The sequence below is a fragment of the Ostrinia nubilalis genome, chromosome 14 (assembly GCF_963855985.1).
Source record: "Ostrinia nubilalis chromosome 14, ilOstNubi1.1, whole genome shotgun sequence".
In the NCBI taxonomy this organism is placed as follows: Eukaryota; Metazoa; Arthropoda; class Insecta; order Lepidoptera; family Crambidae; genus Ostrinia; species Ostrinia nubilalis.
In genome coordinates this window covers 40,422-57,369 of record NC_087101.1, presented here as the reverse complement: position 1 = coordinate 57,369, position 16,948 = coordinate 40,422, and the positions used below count along the sequence as shown (strand labels likewise).

The 16,948-nt window shown below is 43.1% G+C and overlaps 2 long non-coding RNA genes across 2 annotated transcripts; both read right to left on the bottom strand.

The window, feature by feature from the left end:
- Positions 1-3,626: 3,626 nt before the first annotated feature.
- LOC135077802 (uncharacterized) lies at positions 3,627-4,265 on the bottom strand. The gene is made up of 3 exons (XR_010258509.1): positions 4,196-4,265; positions 3,807-3,835; positions 3,627-3,680 (listed from the first exon to the last, which is right to left on the bottom strand). It is a non-coding gene; the product is annotated as an uncharacterized LOC135077802 (long non-coding RNA).
- Positions 4,266-7,021: 2,756 nt separating this feature from the next.
- On the bottom strand, positions 7,022-16,647 carry LOC135077788 (uncharacterized). The gene is made up of 3 exons (XR_010258503.1): positions 16,467-16,647; positions 15,738-15,830; positions 7,022-7,095 (listed from the first exon to the last, which is right to left on the bottom strand). It is a non-coding gene; the product is annotated as an uncharacterized LOC135077788 (long non-coding RNA).
- Positions 16,648-16,948: the final 301 nt, after the last annotated feature.

Sequence of the window (16,948 nt, the reverse complement as noted above, 5' to 3'; positions counted from 1 at the left end):
AGATTACAAACTTGAAATCCTTATAGGATGTAGACATCCATAATAATGGAGTTTACGAAACTCCACCCCTAAGGGGGTAAAACGGGGTCCACGCGTACGAAGTCGTGGGCGCGGCCGCTAGTAGCCTATTCATAATAATTTAAAACAATAATACAGTGTGAGTCTTGATAAAGTGCACATATGAAAATAGGTGAAACTAGACCTATTTTTATAGACAAAAAAGGTCAAAATATATCTGAGACTTTTTTAAAAAAAATTATAGATTTTTTTTTCTTTCAATTAGGTACTTATTGTAAAGAAAACGTAATAACTTTTAAAGTAAGAGGTGTATCCTCATAAAATAAAAACAGTATAATGCTAAATAACAGGCGATACTAAAAAAATACATAAAATACCCAGAAAATGGCAAAAAATAATAAAAAGTCACTTTTTTTTTAAATCTGCTATTAAATTCGTGTTTTTTTTGGTTATTTGATAAATTTCTCAAAAAAATGCTCCTATAACAGGTGGTTTTTATTACTTAGTATTATTCTCTATCGTATTACTTTTGTAAAACAAAAAATCGCATGTCTCTTCTATCCCTATCACAACATTTGCATGATCGTTTGAACAAAGGTCTGCCACCACATTATTCTCCGCCTCAGGTACAGACAATTTTAATTTTAATTAAAATGCTTATTTAACTTCGAAATCTTGTTTTCATTTGAAATCTAACTTGTCTTTATCAAAATTACAAATCTAGATCCACTTTCAGCTTCGTTGTCAACGAAGCGTTGAATAGCGCGCCCGGAGAGGCTTAGTTCAAACGATCAATGCAAACGTTGTGATAGGGATAGAGATATGAGGTTTTTGATTTTACAAAAGTAATACGATATAGAATAATACGAATTAATAAAACCACAACACAACCAAATAAGCAAAAAAACACGAATTTAAATGCAGATTTTTTTCAAAAAGTCATTTTTTATTATTTCTTGGCATTTTCTGGGAATGTTATGTTTTTTTTTAGTATTGCCTGTAATTTAGCATTATTACTGTTTTTATTTGATCAGGATATAGCTCTTAGTTTAAAACTTATTACGTTTTCTTTAAAATAAGTAATTGAAAGAAAAAAAATCTATAATAAAATAAAAAAATCCCAGATATTTTTACCTTTTTTTGGCGATCAAAATAGGTCTAGTTTCACCTATTTTCATATGTGCACTTTATCAAGACTCACACTGTATAATACTGTAGTTTCATCGAAATCCGTTCAGTAGCTTTTAAAAGAGTAACACATACACAAACTTTAACGATCAGTGACAAACAAATTTTCATGCGAGTCAATCCGCGGGCAAAAGCTAGTATGGAATAAAATTAAATGATGAGGAAATAAACATTTGAATAAGACTGTTGCAGAAAACCGTCAAAACCCTCTCGCAGGTGGGAAACGGTTATGGGCTCCAGTTAACGTCGTGTTTATGACGACGATTGCCCTTTAGGGCTCTTGTTCCGACTCCGCGGGGGCAGTCGACGAGTTCATCGCGCGACCTTGAGAGGTCGCCCCCTTAAAAATATTGGCACTTTGATACATTCTAGTCTTAGATTCAATTACAATTTTATTCATTTCAGAGTGTTCAGTATGTTGAAAAAAGTTTAGTTGGAGAATTTCCCCCGATGTCCGCCAGTGGGGGAGAAGAAGAACAACTAAAATGCCGATTACTTATGCTAGGCGTGAGTGTGTCAAATGGAATTCCATGTATAATGTACAGTTTATTGTAGCACGTGTAAAAAACAACAAGTTTTTATTTTGCGCTCAATAAAATAGGCTGATTAAACTAGAACCATGTCATAATTTACTATCCGTAAATAACACCAATAACACTCTCTTATTTTAACACTTATAATTTCAATTCAGAGTTAATATCGGTAATATCACATTAATTGCAAGAACATTACCCAGGAGCACGAATAAATATTGTTCAAAATCAACAACAATTCTCGTAATTAATAGTTTTCGTATGAAAAACAAAACAGGAACAGTATCATAAGGAATACGATTATTATTATTGTGGGTAGTCACAAAATGTAATGACCACAAGTCACATTTCACACGCACTCAGTGACCCGAGCGCGAAGGCAATTCAATAAGCTTCAATCCAATTCGCAGATCGGGGCGATCGTCAAGAGAAGTGCGCGGGCGCCGCCTACGTGGTCCGCGGCACGAGGCGCACGCCGCGCCGCACCAGCAGCGGGCGCGGGGTGGCGGGCGCGGGCGCGGCGCGCTTGGCCACGATGACGCGCGTGTAGCGCAGCGCGCCCCGCCGCCTACGTGGTCCGCGGCACGAGGCGCACGCCGCGCCGCACCAGCAGCGGGCGCGGGGTGGCGGGCGCGGGCGCGGCGCGCTTGGCCACGATGACGCGCGTGTAGCGCAGCGCGCCCCGCCGCCTACGTGGTCCGCGGCACGAGGCGCACGCCGCGCCGCACCAGCAGCGGGCGCGGGGTGGCGGGCGCGGGCGCGGCGCGCTTGGCCACGATGACGCGCGTGTAGCGCAGCGCGCCCCGCCGCCTACGTGGTCCGCGGCACGAGGCGCACGCCGCGCCGCACCAGCAGCGGGCGCGGGGTGGCGGGCGCGGGCGCGGCGCGCTTGGCCACGATGACGCGCGTGTAGCGCAGCGCGCCCCGCCGCGCGCCGCCGCGCCGCGAGCCGCTCGTCACCGTCACGCCCGCATCTGCCGACGACAGCCACCGTGTTCGATCGCCGAGAGCCGCCCGAGGCGTTGCGACGGGACCGGAGGTGGAATTGTGTAAAGCGATCGTTATCATTTGACAGTTCATAACGTACGATTATTCTGTCAAACGCTTTGTTTAACTGACTATCGTACGTTACGAACTGTTAAATGATTACGATCGCTTTATACGATTCCACCTCTGGGTTTCCATAGCCGGACACGTTTGGCTTTTTACGGTCTCGTCCGGCCAAATATTGTGTTGTCCGGCTTTCGTGTATTTGGACCTGGCAACCCTAGACGGGACGGGTGTGCGGCGACCGCCTCGCGTCTAGGTGTGAAGTTAGAGTAGGCGCACACCGTTGATTTTTAGTTGGCCGATAGTTGTGCCCGATTTTAAATTGTATGAAGAATCCATTCCCATACTGATCAACTGCCCGACTAAACTATCGGCCGACGAAGAATCAACGGTGAGCGCCTACTCTTATACGACCTCGGGTCGTGCGGAGGATCTCTGGCGAGATTTTAAGGACTGTAAAAAACGAAACAATTTTCAAGTTCCGTATGTGATGACTCGTTTGGACGCGCACACTCGTCCGGTCAGCGTCGAACGGTTCGTGACGCCCAAAGTAGCCAAAATGATAACACAACCGTTATTCCGATCGTAACAAAGACGCGTTGCGAACTCATCGGCTACCTCGGGTGTCACGAACCGTTCGCCGTTGACTGTACATACAATCCGAGTGAGACCGACCTGGCTGCGGCGCGACGGTGCGGTCGTCGTCGGCGAACACGATGGGCAGCTGCATGATGTCGGCGGCGGCGAGCGCGGGCGCGGCGGCGGCGGCGGCGGCGGCGGCGGCGGCGGCGGCGGGAGCGGTGGGAGCGGCGAGAGCGAGCGGCGAGCTGCGGCGCGGCGGCATCAGCGCCAGCGGCGTGCCGCCCGGCCCCCGGGAGACCACGCGACCTTCTTCCAAATTATTATACGGTGTGTCGTTATAACGTTTTCGATTATAAGCGATTACGATTCGCATTCGCCTTTACAAAACTTTGTATAAAACGATTTCAATGAGTGTAATTTGTACTCGGTACTCACCCACGATCTCAATGGAACGCGTGTCACTCCTGTTGAAAAACAAGCTTCGGTCATTTGAGTTATGAAGTGTAGCATTAAACGACACAAATTTTATTCCAAACAAACGAATCCTTTAATTTTTATTTAATTTGTATTTTTCTTTATTCAGAAAACCACAGCTCTTTATAATAATAAGCTTTAACAGAAGAAAGTTGCGGCGTCATTTCATCATCTCCCGTTTCCCGCGTTGCCGTCTCACTTGACTGAAACTTTAACGTCCGTGTTTACAAACATTCTATGAGGTCTCACAGTGTTGCAGCGAGCATCGTTTGTGAATACGGGCGTAAAGCTCTCAGCGACGGGATAACGTGACTCAAGTCAGACTAAATTTCAAAACATAGAAGTCGTACCCTGCAGCGTGCGTCGCGTGCGCGGTGAGCGGCGCGAGCGGCGGCAGCGGCGGGGCGGCGGCGGCGGCGGCGGCGGCGGCAGTAGAGGCAGCGGAGGCGGCGGGCGGCGCGGCGGGCGGCGAGCGCGCGGCCGGCAGGTGCGCGTACTCCTCCTCCGACGACTCCGCGCCTGCGCAGAGAGCGCTACACTCGCGGTCCACACGTTCGAATGCTTCGGCTCGATCGTGAATTTTAAGTTTTTGTTATGTTGAGGACTTATACAGGGTGGAATTTTGTAATGCCACCTTAAGGGAAAGTACTCTTATTACTGTAGATAGAACATTTGACTCAAAGAAAACATTCCTTTATTTTTGAAAAGAAATAGAACTGCATTCAAAGGTTTCCAAAAATTTGCTTGCCACACCCGGGAATCGAACCAACTAAAATCTGTTAAAAATTACACCCTGTATTTTTATTGCATCGATCGTTAGGGTCAAGTATAAGGATGAAATCTCTCTAACAAACTTGATAAATCAAATGAAAGGAATCCCATAAAATCTTAAATTATTTTAATTATGTACAGAAAATTTTATGGTATGGTATGGTAGTGATTTTCGAAAAATTTTCGAAAATGTTTGAATGCAGTTCTCTTTCTTCTCAAAAATAAAGGAATGTTTTCTTTCAGTAAAATTTTCTATCTACAGTATTAATAGTACTTTCCCTCCAGGTGGCATTAGAAAATTCCACCCTGTATATATATATTTTTTAAAGATAATATAATGGAAATACATTAATTATGTACAATATTTGTAAATAAGTATAATAAATAATACGAGGTGCTCACCTTTTACGACTTGCACGTCATCGTCGGGTTCGTCGTCCGGCTCCTCGCATATCTCTCGGATCCATCGCACGCACTCCTCCTGCACGCAAAATATCAAGATCACCGCGTGCATCACGTCAATCGCGCCCGCGGTACCGGTATCATCACGACAGACGCCGATCGACGAGCGCACAAAAACTCTTTCGATCCGATCGCGATCCCGATCGAACGAACAAAAATCGGGCAGCACTCACCACGACGGCGGCGTCGAGCGCGCGCTGGTCGAGGCGGCGGCGGCGGCGCTGCGCGGCGGGCAGGCGCAGCGAGTCGCGCGCGCCGCCCACCAGCAGCAGCCGCTGGCGCGCGCCCAGCGCCTCGGCCAGCGCGCCGCGCCACGCGCCCGCCGCGCCGCCGCCCGCCACCAGCAGCGCCGGCGCGCGCGTCAACCGGCCGCGGCCCTCGCGCGGGCCCTCCGCCGTCTGCAGCGCCGGCGCCAGCAGCAGCGCCCCGCGCACGGCGCCGCCGCTGGCCAGCGCGCCCGCCAGCGTGGCGCCGCCGCCGCAGCCGCCCACCACCACGGGCCGCGACCTGCGGCCGTGATAAATCGCTCAGCCGAAACGTCTTGTCTGCGACGGATCGACGGGTGGTTTGGTTTTGAATATGCTAGACTGTTCTTCGCATAAAGAACGACGAATACGGGACGCTTTGCTCCTCTATACTTAGGTTGTAATAATTTTCAGTATTCTACTGATTTACTGCACGCTCAATTATTGTTTCGGAATCTCCTTCTGTGTAATTTTAATTTTATGTTTGAACTAAATAAATGTTCAGTTTCCTAATCTACTGAATTGTGAACACTGACAAACAAATTATTAGAATAGAATAGAATAGAATAATCTTTATTGTCAAAACTGTGTACAATTTGTAATTATTACCTAGTTATAAGCTGTTCATTTTTCATGTTAAATTTTTCTAGTTATCCCTGGAACGACAACAGTTTTTTTTTTAATTATTTTACCAGTGGATTTGCCATTCCCACCGAACGGTCGCAACGCGAGTCAGGTCTCTCACAATCACTAAGGACTCACCCGGCCTCGGCGAGGATGTCGGCGAAGGCGGAGCGCACCGCGCCCGCGGCCGACGCGACCCACGCCTCGGGCGGCTGCGGCGCGCCCGTCAGCCGCAGCCGCCGCGTGTGCACGCGCGCGCCCAGCCGCCGCGCCCAGCGCCCGCCGCCCACCCACACCAGCCACGGGCCCTCCGCCGCCTCCGCGCCCGCCGGCGCCGGCGCCGGGCCCGGCCCGCGCGCGCCCGTCAGCCGCTCGCACAGCCGCGGCACGGCGCGCCGCAGCTCCGCCACCAGCCGCGCGTACGTGCGCCGCGCGCCCGGCGGCGCACACGCGAACAGCGCCGCGTGCAGCCACGGGCCCGGCCGCTGCGCGCCGCCCGCGCCGCCCGCCCACAGCGGCGCCAGCGCGAGCCGCAGCCGGCGCGCTTGCTCCGCGACCGCCGCGCGCCCGGCGAACCGACCGCCTGCGCGACGACAAAATATGAATTCCACTTTGAGGCGCCACCGGGCGACGACCACGTGAACGGTGAAACGTTCGCCGCACCGGATGCGTTCTACGGTCCGCGGTCAAGTCGAAGTGAACGCAGCCCGCGGAAGGTCCGAACGACATCGTCGATCTCTAGACGTTTGTTACGGTGCGGGCGCGAGCGCGGAACCGTTCCTTCGAGCCGACCGCGGAGCGCATCCCGTGCGACGGACGCTCGACGGACCTGCGAGCCTGGCGAGGCGCACGCGCCGCAGGCAGTCGACGGCGACGGCGGCGAGGCGCGCGTGGTCGGCGTGCGGCGCCAGCGCGGCGAGACGCGCCTCCCACTCGTCGTCGTCGTCGGCGCCGTCGGAGTCGTCGTCGGAGTCGGCGGGGTCGGCGGGCGGCTCGGGCGGCGGCGGCGGCGCGGCCTCCACGTCGAGCGGCTCGGGCGCGGCGGCGCGCGCGGCCAGCAGCACGCGCACGCTGCCGCCGCCCGCGCCCGCGCCGCGCCCGTCGCGCGCGTACGAGTGCTCCACCCACACGTCCGACCTGCCGCCGTCCTGTCCCGACACATTCTTGTGAAAACACAATTTTGATAAAGGGGTCGTTTTTCAATCATCGATTAACACAATAGAAAAAAAATGTGAAAATTTTACGCCTAAGTTTTCGCAAATTTATCGATTTGCGACGTCTCGTGGTTTTATAAACTTACACAGATAATTTAAACTTACACAGATTGCAAGATTCTAACTAAAGGGTTCGACCAATCACAGATGAGCTTTTAATTTTACGCTTTATTAAAATACGTCAAATAACACACTGCTCTCTGATTGATCGATGTTAACAGTGGCAAATGGCAATACTTGGAATATTAGATCATCTAGGTCGCTCATTATGGGTCTAGTTTAGTAACTTCAGCAAAAAACTTTAGACTGCATCTCAACTTAACACCAGGTGTGATTGCGATCAAATACCTGCCTTGTCTAGCATAAAAAAAAAGAAAAAAAAAACAATTTTCACAGTTCCAACACAGTTACAACATTAAAAACTTTACAAAAACACATGAGCAACCGGTTTGTTTATGTTCCGTGGCGAACAATGGAGAGGAAGGACACAACTCTTGCCGCAACAGTTGCCCGAGCAACTGCACTCAGGAGGATTTGATGAGTGCTGCTGACAACGCCACTCTTGTGGCGGAGTTTTGGGCTTACACTGTGTAGGAATGTTGCAATGTTGTCGACACGAAAAGAAGAAGACGAATTTACAGAAAGAAGAAGGAACACGTGACTTATTGAACCAATCAGAACGCACATCATGGTGTTTGGTTATTGCTTACTTTTTATTAGGGTTCCGTAGCCAAATGGCAAAAAACGGAACCCTTATAGATTCGTCATGTCTGTCTGTCTGTCTGTCTGTCCGTCCGTCCGTCCGTACGTACGTCCGTCTGTCCGTCCGTATGTCACAGCCATTTTTTTCCGAAACTATAAGAGCTATACTGTTGAAACTTGGTAAGTAGATGTATTCTGTGAACCGCATTAAGATTTTGATGCAAAAATAAAAAAAATAAAATATTGGGGGCTCCCCAACCCCATACTTAGAACTGAAACTCAAAAAAATTTTTTTCATCAAACACATACGTGTGGGGTATCTATGGATAGGTCTTCAAAAATGATATCGAGGTTTCTAAAACATTTTTTTTCTAAACCGAATAGTTTGCGTGACAGACGCTTCCAAAGTGGAAAATTGTTGCCACCCCCCCCCCCCCCCCCTCTAACTTCTAAAATAAGAAAATGAAAAATCTAAAAAAAACATATGATGTACATTACTATAAAAACTACCAACGAAAATTGTTTTGAACGAGATCTAGTAAGTAGTTTTTTTTTAATACCTCATAAATCGTAAACCGCTTATACATACTTATATTTACGCGTGAGTTCAGCAACTTTATCAATTTGCAAAAATGTGGACGTAAAATCCTACTAATATTATAAATGCGAAAGTTTGTATGGATATCTAGATGTCAACATGTTTGTTACTCTTTCAGGCAAAAACTACTTAACGGATTTTGATGAAACTTTACAGTATTATTGTTTATAACCCAGAATAACATATAGGCTTATAATTTAGTACGATAATATATTATCACAAACCTTAGACTAATAAAGCCTAGATAGATAGTCATCATAGCTCGGAGGGGAGGCAACTTTTAGTGAGCCGGAACGGCTTACTAAAAAATTGGTAAATACTGTTAAAGGTTGTCTAAATACATCAAAAAACGAAAGAAAGTAACCAGTGTTTCTTAAGTAATTCGACGCGTATTTTGCTTGAATTTGGCTTTCAAAAATTAAATACGGGAATGATACTAGTCACAAGATAATAAATTTCCCAATTATTCGCCGTACAAATACACTACCTTTTTTTATGAAATCGAGACTATCTTATTGTAATTAGGTAGGTACTGTGAATTCAATAAATAAGTAAGTACATGATGCGTTTTGTTTTTGTGAATTATAAAATAATTAAAAACTTATTAAAAATTTCCCTACTTTCGGGGAAATCGCCTTCCCTGTCCACACTCCCCAACAAAATTGACACTAATGACATAAGATTTTTGCCTCACTTTTGACGAAGCGTTTGTATGAAGCTTTATTAATCTAAGGTATGAAGACTATCCATCTAGGCTTTATTAATCTAAGTAACAAACTAAATTTCAATAAATAGATAAGAGTGAGAAATATCTATATAAAAGCGTCATCTATCGACATGCTTTTGAAGTTCGTAAATATTCATGAGGGCAAAGCCGTGAAACGCCATCTATCAACAAAAAACTCCACCTCTAAGGGGGTAAAACGAGGTCCACACGTACGAAGTCGCGGGCGGCCGCTAGTAATACCAGGCCTGTTCATCTCCGCGAGTTTACATCGAAAACAAAACACGCACGATGGCCCACCCTCAGGATACTATTCGACAAGGCCTCACATACTAGCGAACATTGACTCACGCATAGGGTTGCCAGGCGTCCGGCTTTAGCCGGACATGTTTGGCTTTTTAGGGACTTGTCCGGCCAGATATTGCCTTGTCCGGCCTGTCCGGCTTTTTATTTGGTTGCCGCGCCAGGCAAAAGTCGAGCCACAGAATCATATGAAGCGCACGCATCAGGATGTTGGTTAGCAACCGATAATGATAGTACTCACTTATGAGCTGACACTAATTGCACCTCCCCCCCCCCCCCCCCTCCCGTCACATGTCCGGCTTTTAGGGTACAATGTCCGGCCAAATAAAGCACAAAGTCCGGCTTTTGTGATTTTGGACCTGGCAACCCTACTCACGCACGCGTATTCTTGTGTATGATGGAAGAAAATAAAGAAAATGGTGTACTAAATACTGTGCAGTATTTAACTGCCTAAATAATAAAAAAAACACAGAATGTACTTTTTTAAGTTGCCTCAAGACACTGAGAGGTAAATAAGTAGTTAATATTATTCATGATAATTCATGCTAAATCATGTATTTCCTCCGACATTTTCCGCAGTTTTGCACCTCACGTCACATCATTTTACCGAAGTCAGCCCTATAGCTTTGGCGCAGTGCCGATCACTGACGTTTGTCAACAAAATGGTGCTTGACTGTTGAGACAGGCTAAATTACACCATATTGTTAATGACATTGAGCATACATTTTTTTTAAATACCTTCACGAAATAAAACTTCTGTACGTAGTACTTATTATTATTCTGTGGTAATACAATATTTATCTCTCGTTTAGAATCCTACGAAAGTTTCATCAATTTGCTGTTTACATTTTAACTCAATTTTTAAATTATTAACATTTAGTACATAAGCCCTCAATGTAACTGTTTGTTATCCCAAATAAAGAGAAAAAAAAATTCTAGGGAATTCATAAATTTGAGGTGCTTGTTACTATGTATGATATGTGTATGTATTTAAAAAGTATATAAAGTAGTACATCCACTAAGCTAGAACCCATAATACAAGCATAAAGTTGCTTACTTCGGGGCTAGCTGGCGCTGTGTGAAATTGTCCAAAGATTTATTTATTTATTTAGTTAATGTCAGAATAAAAAGGTTTTGTTAAAAAGAAACATTAAAAATCAAAATAATTAATCTAATTGGTTTACTTATTTATTTATTAGTTAGTTACACCAACAAAGTCACATACATTTTAACATGGCTATAACACATCATGATACAGTCAGGAAATAAGGTTACAGTGTTACCAGTTGGGAAGATTTTTTTTTTTTTTTTTGCGCTCATCTGCAATCAGTCCCAAACTATAAGCAGATTTGTTCTATGCAGTTTTGACATGTTGAAGGAGCTCCCCAGCAGGATACTCCTCATTCACCATCTGTCACCAAGTATATCGTGGCGCTTCAGTCGTTTAGTGTAGCTGATGGTTGCCAACGCAGTAGCCAACTGATTTGGGTGATTTTCCAGTCGCGTTTTATATTTATTCCCTGTCAGCTTTAGCTCCTCCCTAACAGTTCTCATGCTCAGAGCTTCGTGGATTTCAGTGTTGGTAATGAACCATGGTGCATTTGAGATGGTTCTTAGGATGCCATTCTGCAGTCTCTGCACTATGTTTATGTTAGAGTCACTAGCACTTCCCCACAGCTGTGCGCCGTACATCCATATTGGTTTCAGGATCACTTTGTATATCAACAGTTTGTTGTCGATCGACAGTTTGGAGTTACGTGCCATTAGCCAGTAGATATTCCTAAACCGCATATTCAGCTCGTCTCGTTTTGTTTTGATGTGTTTTTTCCAGGTCAGCCTTTTGTCCAGATGCATACCGAGGTATCGAACAGATTCACTCTGTGGCAATACATTGCCTCCCATTTTCACTGGAGCGCAGCTTCCCCTCCTTAATGTGAACGTGACATGCACGGATTTAGTTGTGCTGGCTTTTATTCTCCATTTCTGGATCCATTCGTCGACTTTGTCAAGGCTATTTTGCAGGACGGCGGATGCTGCAATTGGATCCTTGCTGCTTGCTAGGATTGCAGTGTCATCAGCAAATGTAGCCGTTGTTACATCTTGTGTTTCTGGGAGGTCAGCAGTGTAGATAGTATACAGGGTGTTGATTTCAATACCCGCCATATTTAGGGAGTTGATTAAGTAGCTTATTCTGATCACGAATCAGCAAAAAAACTGACTTCAAAATTTTTTTAAATTATTTTTTAAATATCTACGATTTCCATAATCGACCACTACAGTGCAGAATAGTCCCCCAACGAAAACGGCGCGCGGCGCTCACCCGGTGACCCGGGCAAGCGCTGCGCCCCCCGTCCCGCGCCCCACTACCCGCGCTCGCCCATGAGTCAGTCAACTATCAGCCACAATCAGCTGTGAGTTTAAAGACGATTACTGGACTGAGCTTAATCCAAATCTACCCTAAAAATGTAATGACTAAATTAGTTACTTACACCTTATCACGTTACGAGTTTATTTTTTGTTCTAAAAACTAATTAATTAAGTACTCTTTAATTAATAAAAAACCTTTTACACGAATTTGCTTCCTTCCGCAAAATATTTTTTTTTACAGAACCTACATTATTTTTTTTTAAATTAAACCATGCTTTTATGTGTGTGACAAGCTTGTAACTACTTATCATTCAAAAGTACTGTAAACAGATGACAATAATGCTCTTTCATACAGGTTCGTTATTCCTTACATCTCTAGCTCTCTACCTTCATAACTTTTACGTCTTTACGATAGTAATTATTAAAATAAAACTTAACTTACTTAATACCGCAAACTGAACACCTAGAAATAACACACTGGCAAACTCTTGTTCCTTCACTTTCGATAGGAGATAAGACAAGATTTTGTTTTTAAACTCGATTGATTTCAGTATCTAAACAAAATTTCTATCTTTTAGCACTTCTTTCATTTAAATACTAATACCGCCGCACGGACATCGGGCTCGCACTGATGTGCACTGACTGATGATCAATACATCAGTCTTTCCCAAAGTGGGCGATAACGCCCCCTTGTGGGCGCTGCAGGCTTAAAGGGGGGCGGTAAGAGACCCAGAAAAAAAATCAGGACGTTGTGTAGAGGCTTGGGAGGCGTCATCTACGAGGATGACTCTTAGACATCGACTGACTCGATTCTTGACTACAAAAATGGGGGACGCTAAAAAATAATTTATTCTCAAAGTGGGCAGTAGACTAAATAAGTTTGGGAACCACTGCAATACATACTTCGCTCGCTCATCTTCGTGTTTCGGGCGTCATCGGCGCTCAATCGTGGATCATCGATTTTCTCCATTCATCAGTCCGATTTTGCTTTCCACGTCGAGAGGCTGCGCGCACGCTCCGCGAAATCTAGCTCGTATTTAGAATTCCTAGTACTCAATCGCTATTTCTTTATTTCTTGCCTTGTAACTTCAACTTTTCTCTTCCTCTCTGCTTGATAAATGTTTTCTAGTACATAAACTTCTTACTACCGTGATCTATCTCTGTAAAAATTTGATTTAAAATAATAACGTAATTTAATTTCTATCGGCGTTTAATTTAAATTCCCTGAACGACTGTTAGGCTAGTAGTTAGTTTCAGGTTAAACTTCCATTCTTCATAACTTACATAAAATAATTCATCATCATGTTCGTGATTATTTTAAATGAACTTAATTTCATTACTTACTTACACGAAATAACTATCAAAATGTATTGATATTCTTATCGTTTTAATAATAACGATTGAGCTACTACAAATCATTTGCATTTGAGTATTTTGGAAGCTTGCTATAAGAGCATTAATGATAGGACGGATCTTTAGTTAACAAAGATCTTCGGTCATCGAATGTGATTTGCGATTTTTGATTGTTTTCTCGTGCGGTTTTGAGTAGTTAGTGTGTGAACGTGTGATAGTGAGTGTGGTAATAGTGAGTGAGTGTTAGGAATATGCCTAACCATACGTACAGTGCTCGTGAGTAGATACGTAAACATGGTTTACTGTTACGGGAAGGCACGTGGAAACGCATCTGAAGTCGCATCGGTAAGTACCTAGCTCTAAACTTAAAGGAGATTCCTTTTTAATGTAGGAAGTGAATAATCTGGTAATTTTGTGTAGAAAATACTCCCGCCGTCGCGGTAGGTAGTGGCGGAAAGCGCTCCAATACACTCACACACAAATAGGAAACAGCAAACTAATTTAAAACGAACTTTAACTTTAGTTAGTCAAAGAAAAATACCTATTTGCACTACCTACTTTACGTGGCTTCCTTCAGTAGACTATCCAACATGATAAGCGAGCGATCCGCGTAGCTCGATGGGTGCCACAATGTAAACGTATTGCATTATTGCGAGCCATAGTACAGTTGACGTTGCACGGAAAATATTCGCTAAAAATTCCACTTTCGTTTGTAATTTTTTTTTTGGTGGATAATGCGTTTATGTAAGTCATAATATATCACCTAAATAAATATGGCGAGTATTGAAATCAACACCCTGTATAATACGGGGCCAAGCACAGATCCTTGTGGAACTCCCGCCATTATATCTTTTATAACAGACAGTTCTCCGTCCTCTCTCACCTGGAAAATTCTGTTTGTGAGGTATGACTCCATCAATAGGTAAAAACTATGCGGTAGGTATGTTTTTATTTTGTAGAGGAGGCCTCTATGCCACACTTTATCAAAGGCTGCCTGGATATCCAAGAATACAGCGGAGCAGTATTCCTTTTTTTCGAAGGACTGTCTTATTCTATCACACACCCGATGCACCTGTTCTACCGTAGAGTGCTGCTGTCTAAAACCAAACTGGTGTTGAGGTATTGTTAGGTTTTCATTGAGTATGGGTGATATTCTGCTCAAGAGGATCCTCTCAAACACTTTAGACAGCACAGGCAAGAGGCTTATGGGTCTGTACGACGAGGGGTCCTCCGGGGGCTTTCCCGGTTTGTGTATCATTGTTACTATTGATACCTTCCATAATCTGGGAAAATATTGTACTCGAAGCATACCGTTAAAGAGAACGACCAGGAAAACCAGTGCCAGAAATGTGGCTGCATACGACAACAGTCAAAATTAGAAGATGTCGTGAGTGTATACGTTGCCGAGGCGGACATTTTGAACAAAATTTGTAATAATTAATAAACGATCAAAATAATTATTTTCGTCTTTAATTTCTAGAAATCCACATTGAAAAACGATAGAGAAAGGGTTTTTACATTGCATAAGATAAATAATTTTTACCTGTTAGGTGTTTAACGTGCTATTCACACAAAAAGGGGCTTTACACACAAATTTCGCAAATCAGTCCGAGTAGAGTCAATTCACTAATTTAAGGAATTTGTGAAGTTGTTGTTATTATTTAAACAAGATTAGTATACCGTTTGAATGGGGATAGACTAGAGAAGTTTTGATAAAATCCGAAGATCGCTATCTCTTTTAAAAATAAATTTATAGCCATGTAAACTTAAATGTTCAGTCCATTTTTAACTTTTCGGAAAACTTCAAAGCTGAATTTAAAAAAAACTAGACGATATTTGATAGTAAATTTAGATTTGATGCAACCCTACATCAACGCACGTCAAAACAAAATATTTACTTTGAGGCTACGCCTAGTATTTTTTTTTTAAATCGACATTAAATGATGCGATTTGGGTATTTTGGTGAAATTACTAAAAATAATAATTTAAAAGTAGCCGCCTGGCATGGAACGTGTTATGGGGGCTGAAAATATAGGAAATGACCCATTCTATCCGCCAAATCATTTTGGCACACGATGCGCCAAACACCCTGTATATCAATTTTGTATGAAAGCCATAGTATTATTTTATTGCATTATTCATGAATACTATTGCATATGTGTTACATAAACATGTTTTTAATGTTTTTAAAACTTAAAATCAGACAAATAAAGCAAAAACATGAAATATCTTTGAAATACGGCCAAATAACCTAAAAAAATAAAAATCTTATGTCAAAAAGTACAAATCCAGTAACAAATTTTAAAAGTTGATATATATCATCAAAACCGATTGATATATATCCCTTGATATATATCCTCGAACCCTGATCTTAACCTTCCAAAATGAAATGCTGTGTACCTGTAGTTGATGCCATACACACACCGTGTGTAAATCATGTTAGAACTGTATGTATTGTATATGTGACTTTGTTGTACATCAATAAATAAAATTAAAAATAAGAAAAATTGCAACATTATCATTACTTACATGTGGGTTGTCAATTGCATGTACATAGGCTACCAGGCGATCATGCATCGTCATGGATTCTCTACCCTCACTAAACTGTTGCATCTCTATTGCCTGAAATCAAAAATGTGTAAGTTTATGTTATTCTAGATTTTCATCAGGATATCTAAATATATGATATAACTTAAAGGCGACTGACTAACATAGTGATCTATCAACGCACAGTCCAAACCACTAGACGGATCGTGCTGAAAGATGTTATGATGTAGGCATCTGCTAAGAAAGGATTTTACAAAACTCCACCCCTAAGGGAGTAAAACGGGATCCACGCGTACGAAGTCGCGGGCGTCCGCTAGTAAACAATAAAATTGTGGATTGATTAATCATTAATATTATTGTTATTCAGAGCTGCTTTATTTTACACCTTGAAACTCCATCATCACCCTTATCATCTACATATTTTATATCATTTTATTAATTTTGTCTTATAAAATAAATATTGTAAACTATAAAACCCTTGTTCATTTCACAATAGGAATAAAGTGAGTTGTATAAAACATTCGTTCTTATTTAATTTTGTCAATATTTTATCACAGTCGCATTAACCATTAATCTAAGCCATTATGCGACTAAAATACATGCTTGACTATGACCTTAAATTAATAGAACATTGATTTGTATCAGTGTATTTGTATATAAGTTTGTTATGTATTTTCATTTGGGTTTAAAAATCTAAGGAGAAATACAAACCTCATGAGGCGAACTAGCCGCGCTCTCCCGCCGACACGTTAAGCTCGTAGCCATCACCATTTGAGAATCTAGTTTTCTTCAGGCCGTATGTAAGTAAAAGTAAATAGGTATTTTGTTAATTTGTGAATGACAGCCGCCAGAAATTAAATAATTTTAATATTTACAAAACTATATCACAACACCTCACACCACATTTTTTTTGCTGAGCGAATGAATGACAACATTGATTGCAGTGTTGCCAGTCGGGTCTTACTTGTCAGAAATTACCAGAAATATAAAAAAAAGTAACCTTTTTGAATAAAAAGTAACCTTCATACGGGGGGGGGGGGTTGCGATTGTGTAAGGTTGTTCATGGATGGAAAATGAATGAAATTGATCATCGATCGCTTACCTAAATTCGAAATTTTGACCATTCCATGAAGACCGAAAAGTGACCGGTCGTATAAAAACGTTTCATGGATTTGCGTTTTATTAAAACTCTT